The sequence below is a fragment of the Palaemon carinicauda genome, chromosome 37 (genome assembly GCF_036898095.1).
Source record: "Palaemon carinicauda isolate YSFRI2023 chromosome 37, ASM3689809v2, whole genome shotgun sequence".
NCBI lineage: Eukaryota > Metazoa > Arthropoda > Malacostraca > Decapoda > Palaemonidae > Palaemon > Palaemon carinicauda.
In genome coordinates, this window is record NC_090761.1 from 55,682,800 (window position 1) to 55,697,451 (window position 14,652).

At 49.7% G+C, this 14,652-nt stretch overlaps 1 protein-coding gene and 1 pseudogene across 1 annotated transcript in view; both read right to left on the reverse strand.

The window, feature by feature from the left end:
* The window catches only part of LOC137629696 (cytochrome b-245 chaperone 1-like), a 72,020-nt gene that overhangs the window by 45,431 nt on the left and 11,937 nt on the right, over nucleotides 1–14,652 (reverse strand). The window lies entirely within an intron of this gene.
* On the reverse strand, nucleotides 7,046–7,164 carry LOC137629875 (5S ribosomal RNA; annotated as a pseudogene).

Consider the following 14,652-nt stretch of genomic DNA (forward strand, 5'->3'; position numbering starts at 1 on the left):
CTAGCAGTGGCAAATAACAGCCACTTTGGAATTTTGGCAGGACTTCCGGGGGATGGTTATGGAGGGTTTATATAGTTAGGAAAAATACAATTTGTTCCATATTTGTCATTTGTTCCGGCACTTTATACAAACCTTATGATCTTTACATAGGAGACTCACTCCATGGTGAGTGGAAGTCCTAAAACTAACTGGCAGGTGACTGTCCCGGGGTGACATTCTGTGCTTTGCATGAGCTGTTTAGAGGGCACCCTAACACCTCATGATCCTTATAGGATGAATGCCTAGGCAATCGGTGGAAGGTGTAGAATTAAGCAATGTGACTTGACCAGGTAACCGTAATTTTGGAGCTAAGAGCCTCACTTAATCTAGACATTGCCTTACTACACCTCGCTTGGAGAATGGGAACATAAAAATATATAAATATACAGTATCAGGTTACGCAAGGGACATGGTACCCACCTGCAGTCAGAGAAGGTCACCTTGCAGAGTTCCTTGGATGTTGGGCCCCAAGAGAGGGGAGAATGAAATATCACAAATTTGGAAGCACTTGTATTTTTCCTAATGATACAAACCTGGAGCTATTTATAGGGGATATTACTTTCGGCGTAGCTGAAAGACAAGCCATAAGACTTTTGGCGAGGGATAACTACCCCAACCGTTAGTTAGCGGGAGGGGGGTAGCCGGCTACCCCGCTCACTCTCACACCTGGGCTGAGCACCAACTTTGCTTGCCGACAGGACTTTCTTGGGGGATAGGTGCTGGAGAGACAATCTGTACAAATAACTCCAGGTTTGTATTGTAGGAAAAATTACAAAATACTTCCAATTTGTCATTTGTTTCTTCACTCTATATAAACCCTTGCCATTTATAGGGGATGACTTATCTCTTAGGAGGGTGTAAGTCCTTGCCAACTGGCTCTTGGCATTCGACCCATGGTTCTCTCCTAACAATATAGAACTAAGTGGTAAGAATCCTGCACCTCGATAAAATTGTCGTGCTCATCACGAGTAGGGGTCTACGCAAGCTGAGTGTTTGTGACACTAGCAATGTGACTTGGTCTAGGAGTGGGATATCCAAGTCATAGGAACCTGAGAGTACTTAGACCTTCCCCAATCCCCTCGCAAGAGGTATTGGGGACGCAACAAGTATTATTTCTATTCTAGGTTACACAAGGGTAATGGATCTTACCTACAGAGAGGTGAGGTCAGTTGTACCAACTACCATGGTGCTGATTCCCCAAGGGAGGAGAAGGTGAAGGAAAGAAGGAAGAAAGTCATTCTAAGTCATTCACCTCAGACTAACCCAGGTAACCTCAACCCTCTGCTACTTGTCCATCAAGGAGCTTGAGGTGTTTAGACAAATTGTTGTGCAACCACCACAGGACCAACATGTTCCTGTGGATTACATCTTGCAAGCAATGGGCAGTGACTGTCGTCTGACACTTCCACACGCCCGCTTGCAATACCTGCGCCACAGAGTGGTTCTTTTTTAACGACAGGGATGTTGCAATGCCCCTGATGTCAAGAGCTATGGGTCGTCATGGTGGAAGACAGTCAGAATTAACTGCTAGGTCAATGACCTTGCAAATCCATGATTAGATGGTGTTCTTTGTGACCCTCCTCTTGACCATCCATGAGCTGACAAAGAATGCAGATACACAGGGGCGAGCTGCTGCTGTCGTTTTTAAGTAACACCTCAGATTCCTTACTGGACAATGTACCAGTTGGTCTGGGTCTTCAGTTGCAGAACGAAGACTCCTGATCAGGAAGGGCCCGAATCTAGGATCCGCTACCCCTGGATTTTGAGTTGGCAATAAACTAAGGGATGGAGCTGAGAATTACCTCTTCCCATCTCCTTGAATGGGAGATGTTGTAGGAAAGACCATGCAGTTCACTACCTCTCTTGGCCAAAGCCAAAGCGAGTAGGAACACTGTTTTCAGAGTAAGGTGGCAATCTATTGCCTGGCGTAATGGTTCATAGGAAGATCCCTTAAGAGACTGAAGGACTCGAACCATGTTCCAAGGAGGAGGTCTAACTTCCGACTGGGGTCAGGTAATCTCATAACTTCGTATGACGGTAGAGAGTTCCAACAAGGAGGAAATATCTGCTCCCTTTAGTTTAAAGGCAAGACTCAAGGCTGTGCAGTACCTTTTCACTGCTGAAACTGAGAGGAGTATTTCCCTCCGAAGGTATATGAGGAACTCCGCTATTGTTGGAAGAGGCATCGAGGGGAGTGATACCACTTCCATGACACCAACCACAGAAAACAGACCACTTAGCCTGGTAGACTGACACTGAGGAGTCCTGACATCCTTTCCGCTACTTGTTACAAAAATCCTCTCTGAATGAGAAGATGCTGGACAGTCTCCAGGCGTGAAGCCGAAACGAAGGGTTGGGCCCCGAGCTGCAGCCACCTTTGCCAGCAGCTTTGCAGGCATCCCCCCACAGGTGGACAGGTGGAAGGATTGCCCATCCTGTCGGGAGTGGCCTCGGCCGGCTCCCCTATTTCCCTTCCCTTCACGGGAGGACTTTGATCTTTTAAGGTTGTCTTGAAAGGGCATCTTAGACACCTTCTGTTGTTTTGAGACCGTAGCTCTATTCGTCGGCGATTTTTATAGAGATTGTTTCTTTTGTGGTGGAGGTTGGCAGGGCTCTCTGGAGGAGGGAGTCCTGGTTGGACTTCCTCCACCTCTTCTCCACTCCCTCGACATCTTTTGGGACAAATAGGGAACTCCCTTCGGAAGAGGAGTTTCTCAGTCTGAATAACTCGGCTTGCGGGAGTTGTTGATGGAACCTTTCAATGATCAAGTCCTGTCTCTTTAGGATGGTATTAGCCCACAGGTTAACAATCTGGTGGAAGAGGAACTCGGTCGTCCTGGTACTGGACAAAAGGAAGGTCTCCATTGACCTCCTAGTGGACTCACGTGACCAGTTGTCCTTGAATTTACAGACGACAAAGATGAATATTCATACATCATAATACAGTACATACAGGGAGGGACGTTAATTGTGCGTGAAATAGAAACAATTCTAATTATTGAGAATCTTGTTATAATTTGTAGTCGTTATACGTGTATAATGTTATTGGAGTCTTATCAAATGAATTTCCAGTGAACAGCAGATTATTACAAGGGAATGTGTTGTCACCTACGTTGTTTATCCTTCTCATGGATTTTGTAATGTGTAGAACAGTGAGAGATGGTGAAGGATTGGACTGGATTGGTGATAGGAATTTAGCAGACCTAGAGTATGCTGATGATGCTGTCCTTGTTAGCAGAAGACTACAGGATTTGCAATGCATGCTTACCAGAATGCATGAAATATCACACGAGGTTAGGCTGAAGATAAACAGAAGAAAGGCAGAGATGATGAGAACAGAGTATGCAATGGAAGATGAAATATCATTGGAAGGAGAAGAAATAATGAGGTAGAATCATCTAAGAATTTAGTAACTATAGTCTTCTTTAGTGAAAGATTGAAAAAAGCAAATCAGATAATGACTAGGTTAAGTAAAATTTGGAAATCAAATTGCCCAAAACTATATATAAAAATCAGACTATATATCAGTTTAGTGAGATCGGTGTTACTGTATGGACATGAGCCATGGTATAACAATGAAACAATCTCCAATAGATATAGTAGATTTAAGAACAAAGCCCTCAGAAGGATATTGGGTGTTAAATGGCAGGACAGGATTAGAAATGAAACCATAAGAGAGATTACTTGAGTTCCATATATGGATAAGATCATGATGAGGGGTAGATGGAGATGGTTTGAGCATGATCTTCGCACTCCCCAAAAAGATTATTGTAGTTCACCAAACGTTCAGCTGGAATCCACAAGGCACCAGAAGAGTTAGAAGACCCAAGCCTACATGGCTGAGGACTATGAAGCGCAAGTAGCAGATGATGAATGGAGAAGTATTGAAATGAAAGCTCAAGATAAACACGACTGGCGAAATCTAACTGAAGCCCTTGGCGTCAATAGGCGTAGGAGGAGATGATGATAATGAAATATCCGAAATTTAACTACTAGCGAAACTGGAATTCGCTATAAGAAATGGGCGAGTGTTGGCTAGTTTGGTATTTTTCTCTATGTATTTAATAAGGGCTGGGGTATAATAACTTACTTATCGGTCGATTAAAATGTGAAATGACAAATTCGAAGATAATTTGTATTTTTCCTAACCATACAAACCTTAGCTATTTACATTGAGTTTACCTTTTAGCGCAGCTGAAATGGCGAGCCATTAGAATTTAACGAGGGTGTATTACCCCCGCGCTAGTTAGCGGGGGGGTAGGGGAGTGGTAGCTAGCTACCCCTCCCCCCCCTCACACACAGATGAATGCTCACTTTCACTTAGAGGTAGGACTTGTCTTGGGGGACAGGGCTGGCGGGCAAATATGTGTAAATAGCTAAGGTTTGTATGGTTAGGAAAAATACAAATTATCTTCGAATTTGTCATTTGTTCCGTAACCGAAATACAAACCACGCTATTTACATTGGGTGACTTACCCATTAGGTAGGGTGGAAAGTCCCCAGCCATACTGGCTTTGGCTTTACCCGGGGACTCAGAATCCGAGTGAGTCGCACTCGAGAAAAGGAGTCCCTGCACCTCACAAGTTCCTTGCTCCGCAAGGAACCGTGTGGCCTACATAAGCTTGTGTGTGAAGGAGGAAGTGTGACCCGTCCTAGGCAGTTGACCTGGAGTTCCAGAAGGGTCTCTGGGTTAGGAAGTTCCCAATACCACCTCGTCAGGGTATGGGGGACGCGACAGTATTGACTCAATACTCGGAACACAAGGAAGCATGGTTTACCTGCAGAGGTTCGAGGTCAGCTATGCAGAGACCAGGATGCTGCTTCCCCATAGAGGGGATGATGAAGAAAGAAATAAGGGCCAGACATACTTCTTTCGTTCATGCAGACTAAAACCTGATAACAATGCCCTCAACCTTCTGCTACCTGTCCAAAAAGGAGCCTGAGGTTAGACCAGCTGTTGTGTAGCCACCACAGAGCGATAGAAAACGTATCGAGACTCCTGTGGGTCACGCCCTGCAGGATGCGGGCTGCGAAGGTCATTAGACGCTTCCAGACTCCAGCTTGTAGCACCTGCGTCACAGAGTAGTATTACTCGAAGGCGAGGGACGTTGCGATGTATCCAACATCGTGCTGTAGGGCGACGTGACGGGGAAGGGTCTGGAGACAGGTCGAGATGAATGTCCTTGAGTCCGGGCTGAAGAGGTATACTGGTGACTCTCCCCTGTGTCCTCCTTGTGCTCCCAAATCGGCTGCAACTGAGGACAAACTGCAGCTGTTCCCAAAGCTAACCTCTCGATTCCTTTACTGGCAAGAAAGAGAAGGTCTTGGGACATCAGATACAGAATGGAGACTCGAAATCTTGAAGGAATTGGACCGAAGGGCCGGGACCCCCAGATTCTGAGTCTAGCCAACAACTCAGGAGCGAACCTGAATGTTGCCTTCCCCTCTTCCTTAGAAAGAGCGGAGTCGTACGAGACCAAGAAGATTGCTTACACACTGGCCGTGGCCAGAGTGAGCAGGAGACCCAAGGCAGAATACAATCCGAGGCCTGTCGTAAAGGGTCTAGAGAAGATCTCTTAAAGGACTAAAAGTCCGAGGCATGCTCCAAGTTGCAGGTCTTCCTCCGACTAGGGCAGGGATGATCGTAGCTTCGCATGAGCGAGGAAAGATCCAGCAGGCAGGAAAAAGTTATTCCTTTAAGCCTGAAGGTCAGGGAAAGGCTGAGCGACAGGCTTCATTGCCGAGAGCGGAAAGGAGTTTTCTCCCGCCGAAAGGCAATACATTGCTGGAGAAGAGGCCTCAAGGGAAGAGGTATATCTCCCACGGCACCAACACCGAAGACTCTTCACTTTGCCTGGAAGACCCCTGCGGATGACTATCGCAGATGACGCGACCTCCGTACCGCGACTGTAGCGGGTTGTCTCTTCTTGAGGAGGAGGCGTAGTGTCTCCAGGCATGAAGCCGAAGCGACACCCCGGTTCGGGAGAGATGTCGCAGTGTGGTTGTTTGAGTAGTCTGCGCCGTGGGAGAAGCTCTCCCGGGAGTTCCGTCAGGGGAAGCAGAGGGTCCAGAAACCGTTCTGCGCATAGTCCCAGTGGAGCTCTCCCATTGAAAGGTTGACAGACAACCTGGTCTTGTTGAGACCCATTGTCCACAGACAAAATGGAGGGAAGACGCAGGCGTCGAAGTTGTCCCACCATCAACGGAATGCATCTTGCCAGAGTCTCGGGGTCTGAGACTGGGGGGAAGAACAGCGGAAGCTTGAGGTTCCAAGCTGTCGCGATCAGGTCCCCCAGACCAGGACTTGCTGGTTACTCAAGGTCAAAGACCCCCAGGTACACTCTCTCTACGAGGCTCTGCTCGGATAGTCGGAGAGAACATTCCTCTGCCTGGAATGAGAGAGCCGATGGTGGTATTGAGATAATCTCAACCATCCCGGTATCTCTACTGCAAGATGTGAAGGTGTGAAAATGCGTCCCCTGCTGGTTAGAACACGCCAGAATCATGAAGTCGACGTGCACGGGGCGACTCGGCAGGAGCTGTAGGATCTGTAGAGGGGCCAGACTACGGCCCCTAAGCCTGCCTGAATGATGGAGAGGTATCCTTCAGGTCTTGACCATAGGCCTGGACCGGAACATGCCCCCCCCCCCCCCCCCCCCTTTCCTTTGACGAGTCCGAGAACAGCATCAAGAATGTGGGGGAAGGACGAGAATATCCACTACCATCAAGAGGTTCCAAAGGTCAACACCCATTGCAGGTCTAATAGTACCGCTGGTCCCATAGGGGCCAGGAAGTCCGGTTAAACGTTGCCTGAAACCACCGGAACTTGGACCGCCCCACATGGAACTTATCCTGAGGCGACCGTTCGGACTATAGACGGGTCAATGAGGAAAGGAGAACTAGGAAACGTTCCAAGGTAGGGCTGAAAGCTCAGCTTGACTGAAAACAGGTACTGCGACTCTCCTCAGTCTTGCCACAGTCAACTGAAGGGAAGGCTCGGAGGATGTGGCAACAGAATCTGACGTCCCCAGGTGGTCACCCATCCAAGTACCGACCAGAACCGACGTTGCTTAACCTCGCTGGACGGACGAGAAGCGGGGTTTCCAACGTGGTAAGGCCGTTGACTCAATATCATGGCCAGATACTCCAGATGTTGAGGCAGAAGAAGAGAAGGCTCCAAGCAAAATACCATGAACCCACACTCATGGTAAGCATCCGGAAGCTTGTCCCGGCGCTGAAGAAGGTCGAACCCGAGCCTACCGGAGTTGACCAGCCCTCCAAAAAGCAGAGGAGGCGGAAGCCTGCACCTGAGCGGCCATGAGGAAAGCAGGGAGAGTTCTCTGGGGAAAAAAACCTGCTATGCCACGGCGGGATAGCCACACTGCATTATAAGCAGGAATACTTGCAGTCTAGGCTGAATTTGACGAGCTCCCTGGAAGATGGATGGAATGGAAACTGAAAGTACCCGTCCTTCCGATCCAGGGTTTAAGGAGTCCTGTCGCCTCGTTACCAGTCTGATCAATTCTGCTGTTCCACGCTGGCCGAAGTTTGTTCGACAAACTTGATCAGGGCTGAGAGGTCGACTACGGAACTCCCCTCTCAGATCCTTCCTTACAAGAAAGGATCGACTGAAGAGGCCGGGGGTGAAGCCATCGATGATCCTATGGAGGACCTCGCCTAAGGTATGGATCATTCTGCCCAACCGGGCAACTCTTGCCGACGCTATGGCCTAGAGGTTCAGAGACACTGAACTCTCTGACAGAGACGGCAGGCGCGATATCCTTGGCTGATCACAGAGATTGTGCGGGAATGGGCATCGGGAAGCTATCATCCGGATGAGTAACCTTAAGCATCCTCCCAGCGAAAAACCTGCAATCCTAGAGTTCGTGAACTCTGCCGCTCCTTTTAGGACTATGCCCCCCCGGGGGAGCCTCCCGTGCTATCTGTTCCTGACAGGAGGAAACTGCAATTGGACACCTTGTCCCAGTTGTCGTAGCCGATAACTTAGGCCGACGTGGTTGAAAGAAAAGGGCGCTGGAGCCCTGCAGAGTCTGGAAGAAAGCGCCTTTGAGGAGTGAAAACGGAAGTCGATTTCCTCCGCACAGCCGCTGTCTAAGTCTCTGTCCTTGGGCACAAACAAACTCTTCTCAAGGATGGAAGGGTGTCTGAGGTCGTCGACCTCCACAGATGAGACACCCGAAGGAAGCCCTCAGTCAGCGCGTCCAGATGGTACAACATCGAGCTTGTCCGCAAGTTAGATACTTAACGACGAAAGGCCAAGGTGCCTGAGCTCGAGAGGAGGAAAGTACCCATGATCTTCCTGTAGCTTCCTTGAACCAAACCTCGGGCCGTAACCGAGGAGGGAAAGGACCTGGTAAGCCCCCAGAGGAAGGGGTAAGCAGCCACCCCTTGGCCGATGGAGAAATCTCGAACGGAAAGCCCCCCTGCCAAAAATCCTTCCAGGGAATGACGGGGAAGGGCTAACCCAGGTTCTGGAAAAAGGAGTGTTGCTCAGACCTCCCTGAAGTTTCTTCCTAATCTTGCAAGTGCCATGCTCTGCGTTTACGGGGTGAGGCCGTGTTCTGGAAATACGCTCCAGAAGAACTCGCCAGGCTGGCCATGCTGCGAAAACCCCAATGGGAATCGTGGTCGCAATCGCCCTGGAGCTCGCGCGCTGGTAATTCAAAGATTTGCGCGTGGGCGAACGTGGAAGCGCCCATGCGCGGCCACGCAGGACCGCAAACGAAGGTGAGCGAAGGAGCGCAGAAGGAGGGCGAGCGTGGTAGGAAGGGCGAGAGCTGGTGGTCGGTGAGCGATAACCCATAGACGAGCAATGGATACTGCAAGAATTAAGCCGACGTTCGTGCGAAGGAACGCCGTCGGTTCGCGCGACGGAACGCCGTCGGTTCGCGCGACGGAACGCCGTCGGTTCGCGCGACGGAACGCCGTCGGTTCGCGCGACGGAACGCCGTCGGTTCGCGCGACGGAACGCCGTCGGTTCGCGCGACGGAACGCCGTCGGTTCGCGCGACGGAACGCCGTCGGTTCGCGCGACGGAACGCCGTCGGTTCGCGCGACGGAACGCCGTCGGTTCGCGCGATGGAACACCGTTGGTTCGCGCGCGGGCGAACATTGGAGAGCACGTGCACGGACGCGCATGAGCGTAGACGTGTAGGCACGTGGGCGTGTGGGCGCGCAGGCGAATGATCGCGCGGGCGCGCAGGCGAACGGTCGCGAGGGTGGGCAGGTGAATGAGCGCGAGTCCGAGGCGGCGAACGCAAGCGTTAGCGCGATGGCGAGGAAGACCGCTGGCGATATGGATCAACAGGCGATCGGTGGTGAGCTGGTGAGCACTAACGCGCAGGTTGGCGATGGCGCGTTGTGGCATGTCGACGCGTTGGCAAGCGATGGCGAGCAGCATGCGCAGGTGGGCGATCGCGCGATGGCGAGCACCATGCGCAGGTGGTCGATCGCGAGATGGCGAGCAGCATGCGCAGGTGGGCGATCGCGCGATGGCGAGCAGCATGCGCAGGTGGGCGATGGTGGGCGATCGCGCGATGGCGAGCAGCATGCGCAGGTGGGCGATCGCGCGATGGCGAGCAGCATGCGCAGGTGGGCGATCGCGCGATGGCGAGTAGCATGCGCAGGTGGGCGATCGCGCGATGGCGAGCAACATGCGCAGGTGGGCGATCGCGCGATGGAGAGCAGCATCCGCAGGTGGGCGATCGCGCGATGGCGAGCAGCATGCGCAGGTGGGCGATGGGGAGCTAGTAGCTGGCAAACCATGTTCCTTCAGAAGTGTTGGAGAACGTTGGCGTGCCGGCTGTAACGCGGGCGATCCGGAGATCGCCGAGACAGGTGATCGCTGACGTGTAGAACGCTCGCTGGCGAGCTGATGATCGCTGACGAGCAGAAGGCAACGCGTGGAAGCCTGCGCATAGAAGAAGAGTCCTTGACCCAGACCTGAACCGAAGTTCTAGATCGCGAGGGCGAACGTGGGCGCACAGGGCGCGTAACAGGAACCAACAGGAACAGCAGGGATGATCATCATGAGAGCGCTGGCGAAAGGAGAGCGCTAGCGATCAGGAAGCGCTGATGAGCAGGAGAGCGCCTGTGCGCTAACACTGAGCAGGAGCAGGAGAGAACAAAGCAGAAGTGCGCGCAGGGGAACCCTGACACGCAAGGGAAGAACCCCCGTGGGAGGCAACCCTATGCCCCGAAGGGAACGTTGTCCGTCGGGAGACAGATGTCCATCGGAAGACCGTAGCCTGTCCGCCGGGAGACTGATGTCCGTTGGAAGACCGTTGCCCGTCGGAAGACGAGATCAGACTGCTGTCCATCTGCACCAAGGCGGAAGATCAAGAAAAAGGAGTTGTAGGCTGAAAACGGAGATTCAAAAAGGCGCCTCTTAGCACCCTTATAGGGAGATGAGAGGCCCTTACGACGAGGCGGACGGTGGGCCTTACGGCGAGGGAGGCCAACAGCAACAGCAGCAGAAGAATCCTCCGAAGAGGAGTCTCTATGAGTGTACTCTCTCGCGAACGAAAGAGAAACACTTCGTAGAAGAGACTGGTCAGCCAGTGACCTAAAAGGAGCAATCCTCCGAAGAGGGGCTCCTGCAGTTGCCCAGCCCCTTGAGCGAAACTGCAGGTGTGACCGCTCCGCACCAAGAGCATAGTCGCACGAAAAAAAGGCAAGAGAAGAACCCCCCAAAAGGGGAAAAATTCAAGCCTGGACAGGAAAAACTTCCCTCGGAAGGAAAGTTACCCGCCCAAGGAGGCAAGCCTCCTGAGAGTTCTAAAATGAACTGGAGAGCTGTCCGTCGTCACGGGAGTACTTCCAGTAGAAGGAGACACGCCCCTGACGAAAATACAAGGGGGAAGGCAGCAACAGCCGAATCCCCAGGCCTCAACAAGACAGCTCACACTGTTGCCAAATTACAGAAACGAACTACATCGGTAACTGTAAAAAAATAAAACAAAAATCATTAGTACACATTCATTCCCCCGGGAAGGCTCCGAAGAGGAATCCCGAGGGAAAGGAAACAAGAATTACACAACAGGCACGTGCCCTCACAACCACTTACACTCACGGAAGGAGAGCTGTAACCAAAACAGAATTATAACAATTATAATTATGTAACTATGTAATTATGTAATTTAAAAATGAATGAACACTAAAGAACGAAAACCCCGAAAGGAATCGTTCTACAAGCTGAAAAAAAACAACTACAATTAGATTCATAAACTAATTGAGACAAACGTACGGCGTAGCAACCCCCCCACACGGAAAGGAAGCTACAAGGGCAAGGGCGTAGTAACACGTAGTAAAAGGGTGAACGACCTCAAGAGAGAAAGAGAGAGAAAGACCGAAGTCAAACTCGATCGCCACAAATAAAATTACGCCGTGGTGGCCTAACTGCCGAGGACACCACGTAGATATCGTACACTACACACACAAATCTGAAAAGGAAACTTACTGATTTCTATACTCAAATATATATACAAACATGAAAACATGTTTACATATATATTGAGTAAAAGAAAAGTAAGCGATTAAGTAAAGACAAAACAAACAATGGCTGCCAAGAGAGGACCAAGACAGAGACGTCTGTCACAGTCCGAGCCAAAAGTGAAAGTGAGCATTCATCTGTGTGCGAGGGGGGGAGGGGTAGCTAGCTACCACTCCCCTACCCCCCCCCCCCCCCCCCGCTAACTAGCGCGGGGGTAATACACCCTCGTTAAATTCTAATGGCTCGCCATTTCAGCTGCGCTAAAAGGTAAACCCAATGTAAATAGCGTGGTTTGTATTTCGGTTACGGAACAAGTATGTTTTTTACTCTAAGTCCATTGTTTACATCTGAGAGACTGAAGGCAACTTATTGCGCATGCTTGGTTCTGATCGGTTTGGGGAGCTTTCTGTACATTTACAATGACGTATCTGTTAGCTGGTTTTTTAAGCCAATTAACAGTTTACAAGTACTTCTTCAAAAGTTCCTGGATGTTGTTCTACAACAGTCAGTTTCAACTTAACCACCATCACATAAAGACATCTCCAAGAGGGAACTTAAGGGAAGTACCTCAATCTATTTAAAAATGTTATTTTCATTAGTAAAATAAATTTTTGAATATACTTACCCGATAATCATGTAGCTGTCAACTCCGTTGCCCGACAGAATTCTACGGAAGGGATACGCCAGCGATCACTATACAGTACTAGAAGGGGGTGTACTCACCAGCGCCACCTGTGGCCAGGTACTGCAGTACTTCTTGTTGACACCACCTCAATTTTTCCTCGGTCCACTGGTTCTCTATGGGGAGGAAGGGTGGGTCAATTAAATCATGATTATCGGGTAAGTATATTCAAAAATTTATTTTACTAATGAAAATAACATTTTTCAATATTAAACTTACCCGATAATCATGTAGCTGATTCACACCCAGGGAGGTGGGTGAAAACCAGTGTACATGAATATCAGTAAGCTAAGTATCCCGTATTTCATATTATCAGTTATTCAAAATAACAATGAAATTATAAGTACCTGGTAAGGAAGTCGACTTGAACCATTACTCTGCCTTTAATAAGTTCGTCTTCCTTACTGAGCGCAGCGTTCCTCTTAGGAGGCTGAACAACCCTAAGGTGCTGAAGTATAAAGGGCTGCAACCCATACTAAAGGACCTCTACACAACCTCTAACCTAGGCGCTTCTCAAGAACGAATTGACCACCCGCCAAATCAAACAGGATGCGGAAGGCTTCTTAGCCTACCGTAACAACCCAAAAAACAATAATAAAAGCATTCAAGAGAAAGGTTAAAAAAAAGGTTATGGGATTAAGGGAATGTAGTGGCTGAGCCCTCACCTACTACTGCACTCGCTGCTACGAATGGTCCCAGGGTGTAGCAGTTCTCGTAAAGAGACTGGACGTCTTTGAGATAAAATGATGCAAACACTGACTTGCTCCTCCAATAAGTTGCATCCATAATACTCTGCAGAGAACGGTTCTGTTTAAAGGCCATCGAAGTGGCTACAGCTCTCACTTCGTGGGTCCTTACCTTCAGCAAAGCAAGGTCTTCATCCTTCATGTGAGAATGAGCTTCTCTAATCAGAAGCCTTATATAATACGAAACTGCGTTTTTGAACATAGGCATCGAAGGTTTCTTGATGGCACACCATAAGGCCTCTGACTGTCCTCGTATAGGTTTTGACCTATTAAGATAGTATTTCAGAGCTCTGACAGGGCAAAGAACTCTCTCTAGCTCGTTACCCACCATGTTGGAAAGGCTAGGAATTTCGAACGATCTAGGCCAAGGACGTGAAGGAAGTTCATTTTTAGCTAAAAATCCGAGCTGTAAAGAACATGTTGCTGATTCGGATGTGAATCCTATGTTCTTGCTGAAGGCGTGAACCTCACTAACTCTTTTAGCTGTCGCAAGGCAGACGAGGAAAAGAGTTTTGAGAGTAAGGTCTTTGAAGGAAGCTGACTGGAGAGGTTCGAACCTAGGAGACATAAGGAACCTTAAGACTACGTCTAGATTCCAGCCTGGAGTGGACAAACGACGTTCTTTAGAAGTCTCGAAAGATTTAAGGATGTCTTGTAGGTCCTTGTTGGAGGAAAGATCCAAACCTCTGTGGCGGAGAACTGAAGCCAACATACTTCTGTACCCTTTAATCGTAGGAGCCGAAAGAGATCTAACATTCCTAAGATGTAACAGGAAGTCAGCAACTTGGGTTACAGAGGTATTGGTAGAGGAAACTGCATTGGCTCTGCACCAGCTTCGGAAGACTTCCCACTTGGATTGGTAGACTCTACGAGTGGATATCCTCCTTGCTCTGGCAATCGCTCTGGCTGCCTCCTTCGAAAAGCCTCTAGCTCTAGCGAATCTTTCGACAGTCTGAAGGCAGTCAGACGAAGAGCGTGGAGGTTTGGGTGTACCTTGTTTACGTGAGGTTGACGTAGAAGGTCCACTCTTAGAGGGAGAGTCCTGGGAACGTCGACCAGCCATTGTAGTACCTCTGTGAACCATTCTCTTGCAGGCCAAAGGGGAGCAACCAGCGTCAGCCGTGTCCCTTCGTGAGAGACGAACTTCTGAATGACTCTGTTGATGATCTTGAACGGCGGGAATGCATAAAGGTCGAGATGGGACCAATCCAGCAGAAAAGCATCCACGTGAACTGCTGCTGGGTCTGGAACTGGGGAACAGTACAAAGGAAGCCTCTTGGTCATGGAGGTGGCGAACAGATCTATCGTTGGCTGACCCCACAAGGTCCAAATTCTGTTGCACACGCTTTTGTGAAGGGTCCATTCCGTGGGGATGACTTGATCTTTCCTGCTGAGGCGATCTGCTGAGACGTTCATATTGCCCTGAATGAACCTCGTTACCAGTGTGAGGTTTAGACTTCTTGACCAAATGAGGAGGTCCCTTGCTATCTCGTACAGCTTCCTCGAATGGGTCCCTCCCTGCTTGGAGATGTAAGCCAAGGCTGTGGTGTTGTCGGAGTTCACCTCCACCACCTTGTCTAGCAGGAGGGACTTGAAGTTCATTAAGGCCAGATGAACTGCCAGCAGCTCCTTGCAGTTGATGTGAAGCGTTTCCTGTTCCTTGTTCCATGTTCC